The sequence below is a fragment of the Molothrus aeneus genome, chromosome 2 (assembly GCF_037042795.1).
Source record: "Molothrus aeneus isolate 106 chromosome 2, BPBGC_Maene_1.0, whole genome shotgun sequence".
Taxonomy (NCBI): Eukaryota; Metazoa; Chordata; class Aves; order Passeriformes; family Icteridae; genus Molothrus; species Molothrus aeneus.
In genome coordinates, this window is record NC_089647.1 from 28,681,488 (window position 1) to 28,695,757 (window position 14,270).

At 37.1% G+C, this 14,270-nt stretch overlaps 1 protein-coding gene across 1 annotated transcript in view; it reads right to left on the reverse strand.

Moving 5' to 3' along the window:
* Window positions 1-14,009, reverse strand: part of PRSS2 (serine protease 2) — a 53,124-nt gene extending 39,115 nt beyond the window's left edge. The window contains exon 1 of the mRNA XM_066569973.1: window positions 13,935-14,009. The gene's annotated coding sequence lies outside the window, so the exon portion shown is untranslated. The remainder of the gene's footprint in view (window positions 1-13,934) is intronic.
* Window positions 14,010-14,270: the final 261 nt, after the last annotated feature.

The following is a 14,270-nucleotide window of genomic DNA, read 5'->3' on the forward strand; positions in this document are numbered from 1 at the left end:
TTGGGGAGCAAATAATAAAGGTTTAGACATAATAAATACTACTGCTAGTCAGACACCATAGAAATATTTCACAGATCTTTTGTGTGCCTCTTATTTTTAATCTTAGCACATTTTTAGTCTCTAACAGTTAAAGTTCTGCCTCTCATGTCTCTCTTATACTATCTGTTCAAAGAGGTAAGCAAAAGTACTTTCCTTTTGTATTTAATTGTTCTATTCTCTTTTGTTAAACCTGACTTTGGTCAAAATCAATCCAGTCTAAATTCTGTCAATAACAGGAGATGTTTGCCTCCAGACCTTGCATAAAAATATTCTTTGAAATAGCAAAGACTGCATAAGTTCAGACACTTCGCAGAACTTTCAAGGCAGCCCACAAAGCCTCATTCAAAGGCACTGAGGCCTAAATAACCAGTGGGATTTTGTCTATCCTTTTACCTAAGTGTGGAAATTCTGGTATATGACAAAAGACAAGTTGTATATGCCATCCTGTAACTTTTTAAGATGACTAATTATGCATGATTACAGAAGGTTTTTTTTGTTATTTTGTCAGTGTACTAAGGCCAAATACCTAAGAATTTCCAAACAGAAGTGCTTAATGAAGGACACAGATTGTATGCATTTTCTAAGATCGTTGGCACAGCACTTCGATTAGATGGGTTTACTTCTGGATATCAATGTTATCATCTTTCTACTACTTCTTGTTCCTTGATAATTATGAGAGTCCTTAAAGCTAAGATTCTTGACTCTTAATCCAAAATTTTATGGTCCTTGGGAGAGAAATTTTGGTGCATCTCAAAAATAAGTTTTAAAAGATAATGACTTCAGAATTCCTAAGAACATCAGAATTGAATATGCAAAAGGAAATAATAAGAAAACCCCAAAGCCCTCAAATATGTGGAAGAGGTTCTATTAATGAAGGTAACATGGGAGGTTTCTCACAGTAGAGAGTGTTCTTGGTTAAACAGCTGCTCACTACTTCATGGCTTTCACATTCCTGCCAAAACTGGAGGAACTATAAAAAGAAAAAATTGAGGTCCTTAGCCTCATTTTCTTTCCTGTCCTTATGCTTATATCAAACATGCATATATGACAATAGAGACAGGATGCGTGAGAATAGAAAATAAACGTTGAGCAAACTAAGTAGGAATGCTGAATGCCAAGATAAAATCTATAGCCAATTATTACCCCAACAGGTTTATTTTAAGTGCAGTGAATGGAGTGGAGTTGAAAAGAAGATGATATGTCTTTAAAAAGTTACTTTGCAGCATGTTGCAAGGTGATACAGAAACTGCTAAAGTAGAACTCAAAATTAACAAAATGCTTTGGCGGGATTTTCCCTAGAGAGAGATACTTTGCAAAGCAGGTGTAAAAAACCATGGGAGTCTTTATCAAACAAATGAACTGTGCTTCTTAATTAAGAGAGACCCTCAGCACTCTTGGCAAGTCAAGGAAAACATGCTTATATCAAAATCAGCTGGCTGTTTTAAGTGAACTTAGGATTTGTGCCATGTATTGGCCTGACAGCTCTGGAGACTGAAATCACTCAATAGTAAGCAAGGAAGTAACTGTGCAGACTTCTCTACCCTCTTCCTGCAAAAGTGTTTTGTTTCTATCCTCTCAGAGCTCTCCCAAGATGTTTCCATTCATTCTCCAAGCCTGTTTCATGCAAGGCTTTTTTGATGACTACTCAAGGTCTAGTCCTGTCAGCATAAGGATTCCTGCTGTGCTTAAGCACATGACTTAAGGAGGGAGTAGAGAGTGCTAAGTTTGCTACTGAGATATTTATGTTCTTGTAAATAAAGCAATATGCAATTTCTGAGAACATGCAAAGGGATCTTCATCCATCTTTACCCTGTGAGTGATTACTGTTTAAAATTTTAATAAGAATCAAGAGTTAAATTTAAATTTAGTCCCTAATCCTGTGCAAACTCTTGACTCCACTGTGTCTGTTGCACAGATTTATCAGGAGTCTGCACATAGAACTTTATTGGCCTTTTCTGATCTTCCCAAAGAAAGCTTAAAGAGGTTCAACCAATTTTAACATGTTTTTTTCTATCTAACAGTGCTGCTGATCCACAGCTACAAATGGTCAAATTTGCTTCATGTAAGAATTGCAACAGCAGCATAAACAGGCTCACATAAATAAATTTGAGAACACTTTAGTGAGATCTGTAAAGAAGACTGTTTCATCTTGTTTTGCAGAGTAGAATAAATCCAGGAAAATCAAACAATTCATTTTGAGTATGTCTGAAGTATCTGGAAGAAGGAAAGCTTGATTCATATGATCTTATTGTTCATTCTGTAATGTTTAGCTAGTTTCTTTTGTAAAGATGATTTCTTTCTAGATTTGTATAATATGCTCCTTTCACTAGACAAAATGAGACATTGCCTTTGTAAATTTGCTGAATCAATTGTGCATTAAAACATGACTAATGAAGCATGCAAATCAGATTCTTACTTTTGTCATTTTTATTGTCTTTAGAAATGGTGACTTTCCTATTTGGTAGATGAAAAGCTTTCTCATTCATTGTGTAGGTTAAGCAGGCTTTTGTAAAGAAATGGAGTGCAACTCAAAACTCAAAAGGATTTTAATTGATTTTATTCTTTAATAAAGCTGCTGTAAAGATGTTGGCTATACAAGAATAAAGTAGCTTATCAAATTTCTTGCACTGAAAAAGAATCCTTCTACTTAGAAAGATAACTATTAGCTACAGTTACAGAATAGAAATAAATTGTTTTGGCCTGATCTAACAAAAGAAAAACTAGGTTTGGAGATCATTTTGTTGTTGTTGCTTTGGAACATCTGTCAGTTTTTCCATTTTGGATAAATCAAATATCAAGCAGCCACAGATAAATCAACCTAAATGAAGTGAGTGCTCCTTCTGTATCCATAAGATACAGAATTAGTTGCCAAAGGCAACTGGTGGATTGATGGGAAAAGGAGAAACCTGAGCAGAAAACAGTGAGACACATGAATAGTACATTGTCATTTAAGCATTCTACACAAAATCTGATCATCACTGGCTTTGATGGATTTTTATGAGGTGATGAGAAAATTCATCGCATTTTAAAATGTTGGTAAGCAGAACATAGCACTCAAGAACAAAGATTTAATTTCAGACTTTATTTTTAGGAACATATTCAAAGAGTAAATCTGGAAAACATATCACAGGGTCATAGAATGGTTTGTGTTAGAAGGGACTTCAAAGACCATCTAATTCCAACCCCACTGCCATGGGTGAATTTTTAGGATCAATGCTTCATTTGCCTGGTTGCACCTGAAAAGAAAATGCACTTTCTAATGACATTGAAAGCAAAACATTATTTGGATTATATAATCTCAACTTTTTTTTCCCTGACAGAATCTTAATATTTAGTTTCCGACTTTCACTTTTGTGAAATTGTTTTTCTTCAACAATTGAAAGAGTTACATATTTAGGCATGCACACATAGTCAAAAGCAAAATTTCCTTTGATGAAAAAGACAGCCCTTCCCAACATATTTTCCCAAGAAAGGTGATTTTTAATTGATTAATTTGTTTTTGCAAAGGAAATAGATTTCTCTGATTCGCATTAGTTAATGCTTGCATGTTTGGAGTCACAAACAGCTCCTAATAACACTCCAGGTAAAAAACTGCTTAGATTTATGTCTGATAGTATATCCTGGAAGAAGACTCTTTAAAACAAAGGAATACATGCATTTGTAAAAGGCTGCTGGTTTTGAATATGCACTGAACTTGGCATTATATGAGCTGAAAAACTCCAGAAACGAGTCTTTGGGAAGTCTAAGGTCTACAACAGAACAATTTGCTGACTATTGTTTTGCAGTTCAAGAGATTTCTGCCTGCATCTCTCCCTCTTGTGCTGCTTGTGTCTGTTCTGGGAGTAAGGGAGATGACAGGGAACACGAGCCTTCACATGTACCACTGCAGTGGAAAATCTCATCACGTAGCACATTCTGCCAGGAAAAGTGTTTTGGTCTAAAATATCATGCCATGAACTGGAGAGTTTGAAAAGCAGAGGTTGTTTTCTCTCTCTTCTGTGGTTGATTGGAAAGTTTCTAGCAGCAAGGACAAAAGGCAGCTGGGCAACTCTGCAAGCTCCCTCAGAAAGGGAACACCAGAACTTGCTTTTGTAGACCGGTTACTAACTACTTGTAACTAGGTGTCACTTTGCATTTGCAGTAACTTGAAAAAGGAAAGTATTCTATTATGGTTGTCCAGTTCCTCCTTTTCTTAAGCTGATGATTTTTATGGCACATAGGTTAATTTTATTGTTTATTTATTTGCTGGATGTTTAATACTGCAGATTGCTCTTCTGTTCTTTAAACAGAAATCACAGTGCTTTTGAAAGCAAAGATGTATACACTTGCATTAGGAACAAGCAGAGTGCTTCGAAAATTTTCTGAGATTCACTTAAGTATGTCAAAGTGGGTGTGTGTCTAATTTGATTTGCTTATTTGCTGGGTTAAGAAATTGCTGATCATTTGGAGTCATGGGCTTTCTTTTATGGAACAATCTGATGGAAACTCATACTCTCAAAAAGCATAGTAAGTTGCATCTTCAAAAGCAAGTTTGTATTCAACCATCATCTGCAGAAGTCATCCCACTGACAGTGATACACAAATCATGTTTGTGTATCACAATCCTCACACAGACCACAGTACCATGATGCTATTGAGAAACAAAAATGCTCTTCTCAGATATTATTTAGCATATTGGCTTAGTTTAATAACCAACTCAGCTTTTTCAGGTAAGCCTGCTTTTTCTTTCAGAACCAAGAATTCAAATTTCATCTTGTAGCAAAAGTTGCAAATTTACAATAATGTTTAAATTATTTGGGGTTTATTTGGGTTTAAAATAGACCAAGGCACTAATGATTCTGACACAGGGCTTGAAGGGTCTTAGGAACTGAGACTCTGATAGTCTTCTTCATGCTTTATATTTTACATCTGTGCCAAAAGTATCACAGTCTCATTCTTTTCTGTGACATCATCAGAAAGAATATGTTGTGAAAAAGCAATTTTCCCATAGCCATTTCTAGAGCAGAACTGGATATTAATTTCTTTAAAATTTATGTTTCCTCACTCACCTGCAGTAAGCGATGATTTCTGACATGAAAAAAGGGAGCAGATTGGAAATTGTCCCATCCTAGAGCATTTGCTGTGTTTAAAGTGAGATAGCAGTGAGAGCCTTTCAAGTACACTGCAACACAGGTAATCAAACCATGGGAAGAAAAGCTCCCCTCAGCACCTAACAGAGACTGGAAATATTGGCCGGACTTCCTCTGCTGAAATCATAAAATCAGGAGTGCAAATTACAAATTTCAAAGACCTGGGAAGATCAGCTACTGATATGTCACCTCACTCCCATGAAAGCATAGACTTTGAGAGAAATTCAGTTTATATCTTCCCAGCTGACTGGACGAGCACTGGTTGCCAAAACTTTATCATTAGCAGTAGTGCGTAGAACCCTTAAGACTCTAGAATATTTCTCTGCCACGTCTGTGTTGTCCTTTTGAGGTAGACCCTTCTGCACTGTTCTTATTTAAGAAGAAAATCTCCATTCAAATGGAGATTAAAATACAGAAAGGAAGTGTTGTAGTAGTGTGGGAAGGAAACTTAAGAGACTCTGAAAGGAAAGATGGTAAGGACCACTAAGGGAGTCTCAGAGTGACTTTGTTTTCATTACTGTGATTAAATTCTTCATTATCCTTGATAATGTTTGTATGAAAAGGTTAATGGATTTGGTAAAATTCAAAAGTAGATCTGCTTTATGAGGTGCTGCAAGATACTGATAAAACCAGAAGACTTAAAGGGAATTACAGTTGTTAGAACTATAATAAGGAATATGTTTTATAAAACCTCAGTATTCTGGAAAATAAAAGGCAGATGCATGATTGGTAGGAAATATTCAGGAAAAAAAAGTGTTTAACATTGTTAAATTTGAGAATATTACAGTGAAGAATTAGAGAAGAAGAGATTTTTTTAAAGGAATATGCCAGTGAAAAAGGCCTGTGGTATTGAACTTTGATAACACACAGCAGTAGTCTCTCTTCCCCTGCTGCTGACAAAATTGTCCTCTGGGCATGTCCTTAAAGATGGATAATCCCATAAAAGATGAAGGAAAAGAAAGGAAAAAAATCTGATGGGTCTGTTTGGAGGGATTAATATATGGGGAAAGAATATGTGAAGAAGGAATAAAAATGCCTTGCTTGACTGAGACACCAAGGAGAAGGGACAGAAGTATCTACATTTTTTCCAAGAGTAAACAAGTCTTAAGTTTATTTTTAGACCTTTTTTTTCCTTTAAACACATATTCCCATTGAAGTTTCCTAGGAAAAAAAGCCTTCCCAGAACTGAACCCTTTCATATCAGCAGAACAGAGATCTACTATGTCTGACACCATCAATTAGTCTCCATTCTCTAGCATAGATTTAAATATCACACTTTATAAATAGATAAAACAGATTTCTTGGGATTTATAAGCTGTGTATAAGTCAAAAATATAAAAAAGTAAAAATAAGAAAGAAATACTAATTTGCAATTTTTAAGATAACGAGTGATTCCCTCACCTTCCCTATGATGCAAAAGGCCTTACTTAACCAGTGGTCTGTGTTTAAAATACTGCATTAAAATGGCTAAGCCTGAAACAGAGTAATCATTCCCACCATCCTCCAGTGGAAAGCTTTTGTAGCCCTACCTCTTATTAGCTGAAATTATAGCATTTCCTCAGGAGTGCTGGCTGTCTTTGAAAAATTCTGGTCCTGTCTGACCTGTAATTTGGATCTGGGAATCAGGCCCTTCGTGTTTAACTATGATTGCTGCATTTGTCTCTTTTTTATATGAAATTGACTGTAAATTGACATTTATTTTCTTTGAAGTTATTAATCTTCAATTTCTGTTCAAGGTCAGGCTGCCCACTTTCATTTACCTTTGGAGCAGAAACTTTTGCAGGTGCTGGAGATTTTGCAAGGAACAAGGGCAGCTTGGAGAAAGGGAAGGAGCAGAGGCTGACACCAAGCAGAAAATACCTAGCAGGTCTCAAACTGAAGAGGCAGGACTGAAGGAAGTGAAAATGGGCCTGCATCAATATTTAGTAATAAAACCATATCCTACTGGCTTGGACTGAATCAAGAAAAATATCATAGTAATACCATTAAATAATGTGATAATGTATATAATAAGATTTGCCATGACACAGCTCTACTTTGCAGTGCATATGGCACGATGAGCAGAGTTAATTTTTCATTGCTTTTGGGAATGTGATGTTCTCTTGTTAAGGTGCAAACTGACTTGTCATCACTTCTGGGAATTCAGTTTTAGTGGTCTGGTATTATTTCTTGGGGTAAATATACACTGACATTACTTAACATACATTAGCAGCAGAGTGTGTCTAGCTAAGAAAATGCAAATCATGAGTTTTAAGATGCAATATGGAATATAAACTGCAACCTGGCAGAGAAAACTCCTAAATTTAAAGTAGTGAGATTGGCAGATTTTTTATTCTGTCATAGGATCTGATTACTTTTTTCACTTAGAAACCTTTGATACTGAAACCTTCTACAACAAAAAGCCAAATTTTAAAACATTTTGTGTCAAGAAACCAAAGTAGATAAAACACAATTTAAAATCATATTGGAATGTGTTGCTTTATTAGCCATATTTTAAAAGCTAGTCTCCATGGTATTCCATAACAATTTGTTAGATGAGCAGAATAATTTGAAAGAGATGCCTCATTACAGTGTCCATGCTTTTATTTTAATCCACGTTCCTCAATTTAGTGTGTGTGGACAAAAGGATGAAGGTGATTTATTAAATTGGTCTCATGGTCAGTGGATCTGATGCCCAATAGTGTCTCACTTACAAACTTGTTAAATTCATAATAAGGTAATACAAGATAAAGTCCATAACCCTTAAACTGTTGGGGTTTTTTTTAAGCCTTGCTTCAGAGCACTCAGTCCAGGAAGAAAGCTTAGGCACATAAATTAAATATCACCAGACCCTGATGTTAAAATGTATAAATAGTGGTTATTTTGTAGCCCAGATCTTCCTAATACTCAAAAGTATTTAGAAATTCCTTCACATGCATGCTTCAAAACTTAAGTTTTTCCCCTTGTTTTTCTGTTTATTTCTGTTTCATAAATAAAATTTGTCTATACCACTGCCTACCAAATATGATTTTTCATGCCACGCTAAGCTCAGTGGACTAGTATTCTTCTGTCAAGAATTTGTGATGCAAAGTAAGGAAATGTTAAGCTCAAAGCAACTAATAATAAATGTTATATAACAAGAAGAATCAGTGAAAAAATGAAGCACTTAGACAGCAGCTAATGATTCAAGAATTATAGAACCAGAGAAGCAGTGAATGGAATGAACCTCAGAGGTCTCCATCCAAATTTCATTACTGAAGTGGGACTGTTGCCAACACTCTATGAGATGAATCTTGAAAGTGCCCAGACATGGAGATTACCCAGGCTCTCTGAGAGACATCTTCTAGCGCTGCCCTACGCAATGAATGCTTTCATTTCCTCTAAGATAAAAACAACTTTCCCCAAGTTCTTGGCGATTCCCAAGCCATTTGCAGCCCCTGGCCCTTGTTGTATCATCTACCCTAAGTGAGAAGAATTTTGCTCTGTCATCCTCCTAAACTGCCCTTCATGTAAGTATGAACAAACTCAGCTCCAGCTTTAAGATCAGCTCCCACCCGTGGGACCAGGAAGGGCAGTGGGATGCCCTGCTCCCCTCAGAGTGCCTCCTGGCCAGGGAAACCTGGCATGGAAACTTGAGGGGTGCTCTGCTGCCCTCAGGGGACCTTGCTTCTGAGACCCAGTGGTTTGTTGTGGCGTCCCTCTCCCCTCAAGGCTGAGGGACCTTTTGGGCCAGGATGGTGCTCCAGTCCCACTGTGGTCCCATTCCCCTCCTAGCTGTCCTGCTTCTGGAGTCTGGTGGGCTGGAGAGGTGTTCTGCTCCCATTCAGGATGCCCTGCCTTGAGTTCCATTAGAGAGCCCTGTTGTCCTCCAAGGCTCTCCAGGCTGCCCTACCTCCAAGCTGTAGCAAGGAGTCCTGCCTCCCTCAAGGCTGCTCTGTCCCTGGATCAATTCCTTTTAGGGGAAGCTGCCCAGTGTCCTTGGCCTGGCAGGTGGGCTAGTTCCCTCCGAGACTGCCGTGTCTTCAGGGCATGGTAGAGTGTCCCAGACCCCCTCAACTCCTACACCTAACAGGCCAGCATTGTGCTCCATGCTCCTTGAGGCTGCACTGCCTCCATGCCCAGCATGCAAGCTCAGTGTCCTTTCAGCTGGAAACACTACATGGTCTCTTGATCAGGAGGTCATGACATCTCTTGATTACCCCTTCAAAATATTTCACATTGCAGTTCAATAAGTGATTACAATTATTAATAGAAGAGTAGTTGTAAGTAAAGAAGGTATTGCTTGTGAAAGTGTAGACCAGCAGTGACATTAGAGATAGGGTCACCAAACCCTTCATCAAGTATAAAGGGTTTTCACTACAGCCTCTGGCCTCTCTGGCAGGGAGAGCCAGCAATTCTGCAAAGGCCCTTCTCTACAAATGACTAGTCTGAAATGGATGTCGTCTCCTGGGACAGGCCATTAGCCCCACTGGTATGAAACCCTGAGAACAGCAACTGGAGTCAGACCACAGATTGGAGAGGCCTATATTTGTCTGTGATACCAAAATTGCTAATACAGGTATTTATGAATCACTACCTCCACCATAAACACAGGACTGAAGCTGTCTTTAATAATATTTTTTTTTAGTGCTAAAGGCAAAATTTCTGTCCATTTCTCTTTGTACTTGCCCTCCAATAGCCTCAGTATTGTGCTAGTTCAGCTCTTTTTTTCAGCTATACAATGAATTAGTTCACTGAATGAAATGGAATAAAAATTTGGTTCATAATTTTAATCAGTGTCTTGGTCTGGATCGACTTGCATCCACACAGACAAGTGGGTTTGCAAACAAAAACAAAAACAAAAACAAAAAAAAACCAACCAAACAAACAAAAAAAGCAACAATTGGCTACAGATCTTGCTGTTGTGAAAATTGCCATCTTGAGCTGCATCTCAAACTCACCAAGTAATTTCATACACTGGTACACATAAATGCTCATTAGAGAACAATTACTTCTATAACTACCAGCTTCGGCAAATTTCTAGTTCTGTGATCTGAGATTAAAACTGTATTCCTTTAATAACTTCTTGTGTCACTGTCAAATTGATCCTTGTGATGCTGAAATAGGAGTCTCAATGGAAGCAATTTCTTACCTTTCCAGAAAACAGATCTTCCCTAAATAGTCAGTAAAGAGCTGCTCCAGAAAGTCTTCAAATTTTGCAAAACCAAAACAGAAAAGCCCAAGCTGTCACTTTCTCCAGAGTACAGAGCATGTTTAGATCAGGACAGAATAAAGCATGTTTTAATTATTAAGGAATAATTATATCCACATGAAGGAGTTTGGGAACTTATTGCCTTTGTGAAAGAGTGGTTATTGATGCATAAAACACTACAACATTACAGAGCCATGGTTATTTCTATTTCCCCTCTCCTTGTTGACAAGGACAGCAGCTGACTGTCAGTGCTCTGGAAGAGTAGGCTGTTAAGAATAGGTTCTGGCTGCATGAGCTTGGTCCCAGGTATCCCTGGAGTGGATCCAGGCATTCCGGAAGGTAAAGTTCTCCCCCTTCAGACAGAGGTGGATGAGCAAATTCTGGACTTTTAATGCTATTATTGATGCGCTGTTCTGAGGTGTTATATGCTGATCAATGTAGCAGGTTGCCAGGCAAATATGAATAGTTAAGTTACATCTAACTTAATCTAACTTACATCCACTTACATCTAACTACAACTTAACTAATAAAAGTTATTTCCCTCACAACACCACAGCAGCATATCAAAGGTCAAATTCTGGGCCTCCAGCACCAATCTAATTATTCTGGGCATGTCAGCTCAGTAGGGATTTATCTCTCCATAAGGAGGTTTGCTTTTGAGACAAGTCCCAGTTTCTCATGGGGTTTCAGCACCCCACAGTCCCTCCTCTGCCAATTCCTCCCCCTAAAGGTTCCATTGGATGTGATGTACCTGAGAATGAGTGCACATACAATCATAAGATATATTGTTTGTTTAAAAAAAAAAATATTTTTTTGCATAAGATCATATTGACATAGGAAATCAAATCTCTCAAACAGGTTGGTGAACTGGTATCTAAACAGTGACCCTGTAAGTCTCTGTTGCAAGTGTCTTTGAAAAGCATCTTCAGCTGAGTCTAGTGAGACTCGCTGAATTGCTTCTCTGCTGAATCCTTATAATACAGCTGGCAGTCTTATGTGCAAACCTAGTCTAGATGTTTCAAGTGTTATGTTTGACCATTTCTGTAACTACAGGAGCAGTTCTAAAGACTGGTTACAAGTATCTCTGTACAGTTACACCAATCCTGCAGCATCAATTACCTGGGAGCGTCTCTGAGATAATCATACCATCATTTAGCTTATAAACATCAGGAGCTGCCTGAGGAAACCTCCAGGACCAGCTGAAATTCTCTATTGGAGAGCTTCTGCAGTGGTTTCTCACTTTGTTATGAAAGCAACTAGAGTTTGGTTTCCCCCCTCATGTCATGTCAGTCCATTATCTCAAATGAGTGGTCTCAGACAGCAGGATCAGCCTGCAGAATTCCTCAGCTCCCCAGGGAATTTGTGATTGTGCTGAGTATGCACACTGGCACAGCCAGGATACACAGCTACATTGTGACTGCAACTGGTCACAAATATGTATATCTGGATGTTATATATCAGTTAAGGAATTGCTGGCATGGCAATGTTTAGAAAACTGAGCGATCAGGGTGAGAAGTTCCAGTTTTAAATGAGAAAAACAGATTTTTTTTTCTAAATTCATCCATCAGCAATTCACTTCTTGGCTACAGTCAGTGCTTCTCTTATACTGATCATAATCATAGTCGCTTCATATACAGAACTCTAAGTCTTTAATAATTGTATTTTAAATTTCTATGAGTACACATGGACCTGATGGCTCAGAGGTCAGGATGAGTAGGATTGAGAGCACAGTACAAGCCATGTTGGAATATCCTGATTAGTATACAATTATATGTTATAGTTTTCAAAGGCCTCTGCAGTAATCCCAAATTATAGACCAAATGCAAAGTTCAAACTTACATCACAATTAAAACTTAAAATCCATAATTCTTTCCACAAGGGGAATTCTGATTGCTTTTCTTTTGGGGCATTCTCAGATGTGAGAGGTTTTGGGTCATTCACTACTATATTTGTACTGAAGATAAAAGAGCTCTTAAATATAGCAGAGGCAAAATAATCATTCAGAGAGAAAATAATTTTTAAAATATCTAATATAAAAATATATGAAATACACTCATCCCTATGGAGTAACCATGATTAGGCTACTGTATTTGACAATGTTCTGGACTTGACCATATCTTCAATCTTTTTAGTTATCTTCCTCCTGCAAACCACAGTTTGAGAGCTTTTTGTCCTTTGTTACTGTAAATTTTAAGATTGTACTGGATAATGAAACATTTTGGTTTGCAGTGCATGAAATTATTTGTATAATTTTAATATGAAGTCTATATGTGTTTCTAATGATATTCCAAATATCACTGTAATATGATACAATAATATTAAAAATATTATCATAATACCTATTTAGACAATGTCCACATCCACAGCCTGAAATAACAATCCAGGTGGTCTCTCCCATTCTTGTGTCACATATAAGAAGTGCTTTAAGTAATACTTTGCACGTTGGGAGATTTTAGATTATCTCTAAACATGTGCAAGACAAAGCATGTACTGCTAGCTGATCATCCACACCCTAAAAAATGCAGGGTAGTATTATAGATTAACTTAAATATTAATATAACAGATCACAAATCTTGAGATAAAATAATCTAGTTTTTGGGATAGAGACAATGGGGAAAAGAAAATCTAATGCTTCTAGCCATGTGTGTATTTCTAACAGGCATTAGAAATTTCAATATGCTTTCTCATAAAAAATGTCATTCAAGGTTTATACTCCTATTTGACCATAATTTCCAGAAACCATTATAGGATCCACTGTGGCTTAAGGTTGTTGGCGTTCAGTTTTTTATTTATCTTGGCATCAAAAGACAGAACAGCTCAAATTCATACTAAGCTCATACTCCTACAAAATGAACGTGACCTTTCATATACCATTTTAAAAACATGACTTACATTTGCTTATAATTTAAATCTTCTGAAGTTTAGATTGCTGTAATTTCCCTTTTACTCCTCACCAAGCTGGTAATTCTCTATAAGCTCTACACACATGGATTTACTACCTATAAGTCATAATTTTTATGTATTTCCAGAACATATTGGGTGCAAGGGAGAGAATGTGACACTTTCTTATATTTTTTCTGTCATTGAGAAATTACATATTTTTCCAAATCTCTTCCAGGCTCCAATACTGCAGTAAAGATTAGCATATTTTCATTTGGAGTTGCCGTGGTGTACCCTTCTTGTTAAACCCATCTATTCTATTATTGTTGTTTCCACACTGAAGAAGGTAGTGTTCCCAATGAAAAGGAATGGATCACACAAATTAACTTAGTCACAAGAAGAGTTCTAATTCTGTGTAATTTCTTTTTTCTAAATCCTCCTTTTTTAATTATGTACTGTTTTGATCGAGCAGCTTGAATTTCATTTCAATTTTTTCCCAGAATACCATTTCTTAGGTTTATGGACAGAAAGATCCTGTCACCTACTGAAATAGACTTGAAAACTGGCTCTGGCCCAGCCCTCCTGGAATTTGTTTTATGTTTCATGTAATTCGATTGAGCTCTGTGGCAAAACTCTAAAGCAAGAATCGGGGAAATAATGCTTTGCTGTCATCTATTTTGTGGCAAACTACCAAAGCAGGATCTGAAGGGCAATACCTGGAACAATGGGATTTGAAGATTGATGGGCTTCTCCAGGCCACATCTGTAACAAAAATAACTGGTGTAAGTTCTCCTTAAGGAACTCTTTCCTTTACCTTGCCTTTAAAAGTACTAGCAATGTTCTCAGAAGCAAGTTTCATCCAAACTGTGAACTCTGCTACACTGATTTATCTAGCTTGATAAATTATGCCCAAAACATCTGTATTTCCAGAGGCTTTTTATTGTATCAAGGAGGTTTCTGAACACTACAAGCAAAACCATTATATACTACTTAAGTATTTTTTTCCTCCTGAAAGAAAACACAAACATACTGCATATAAAGTCCATGTAATT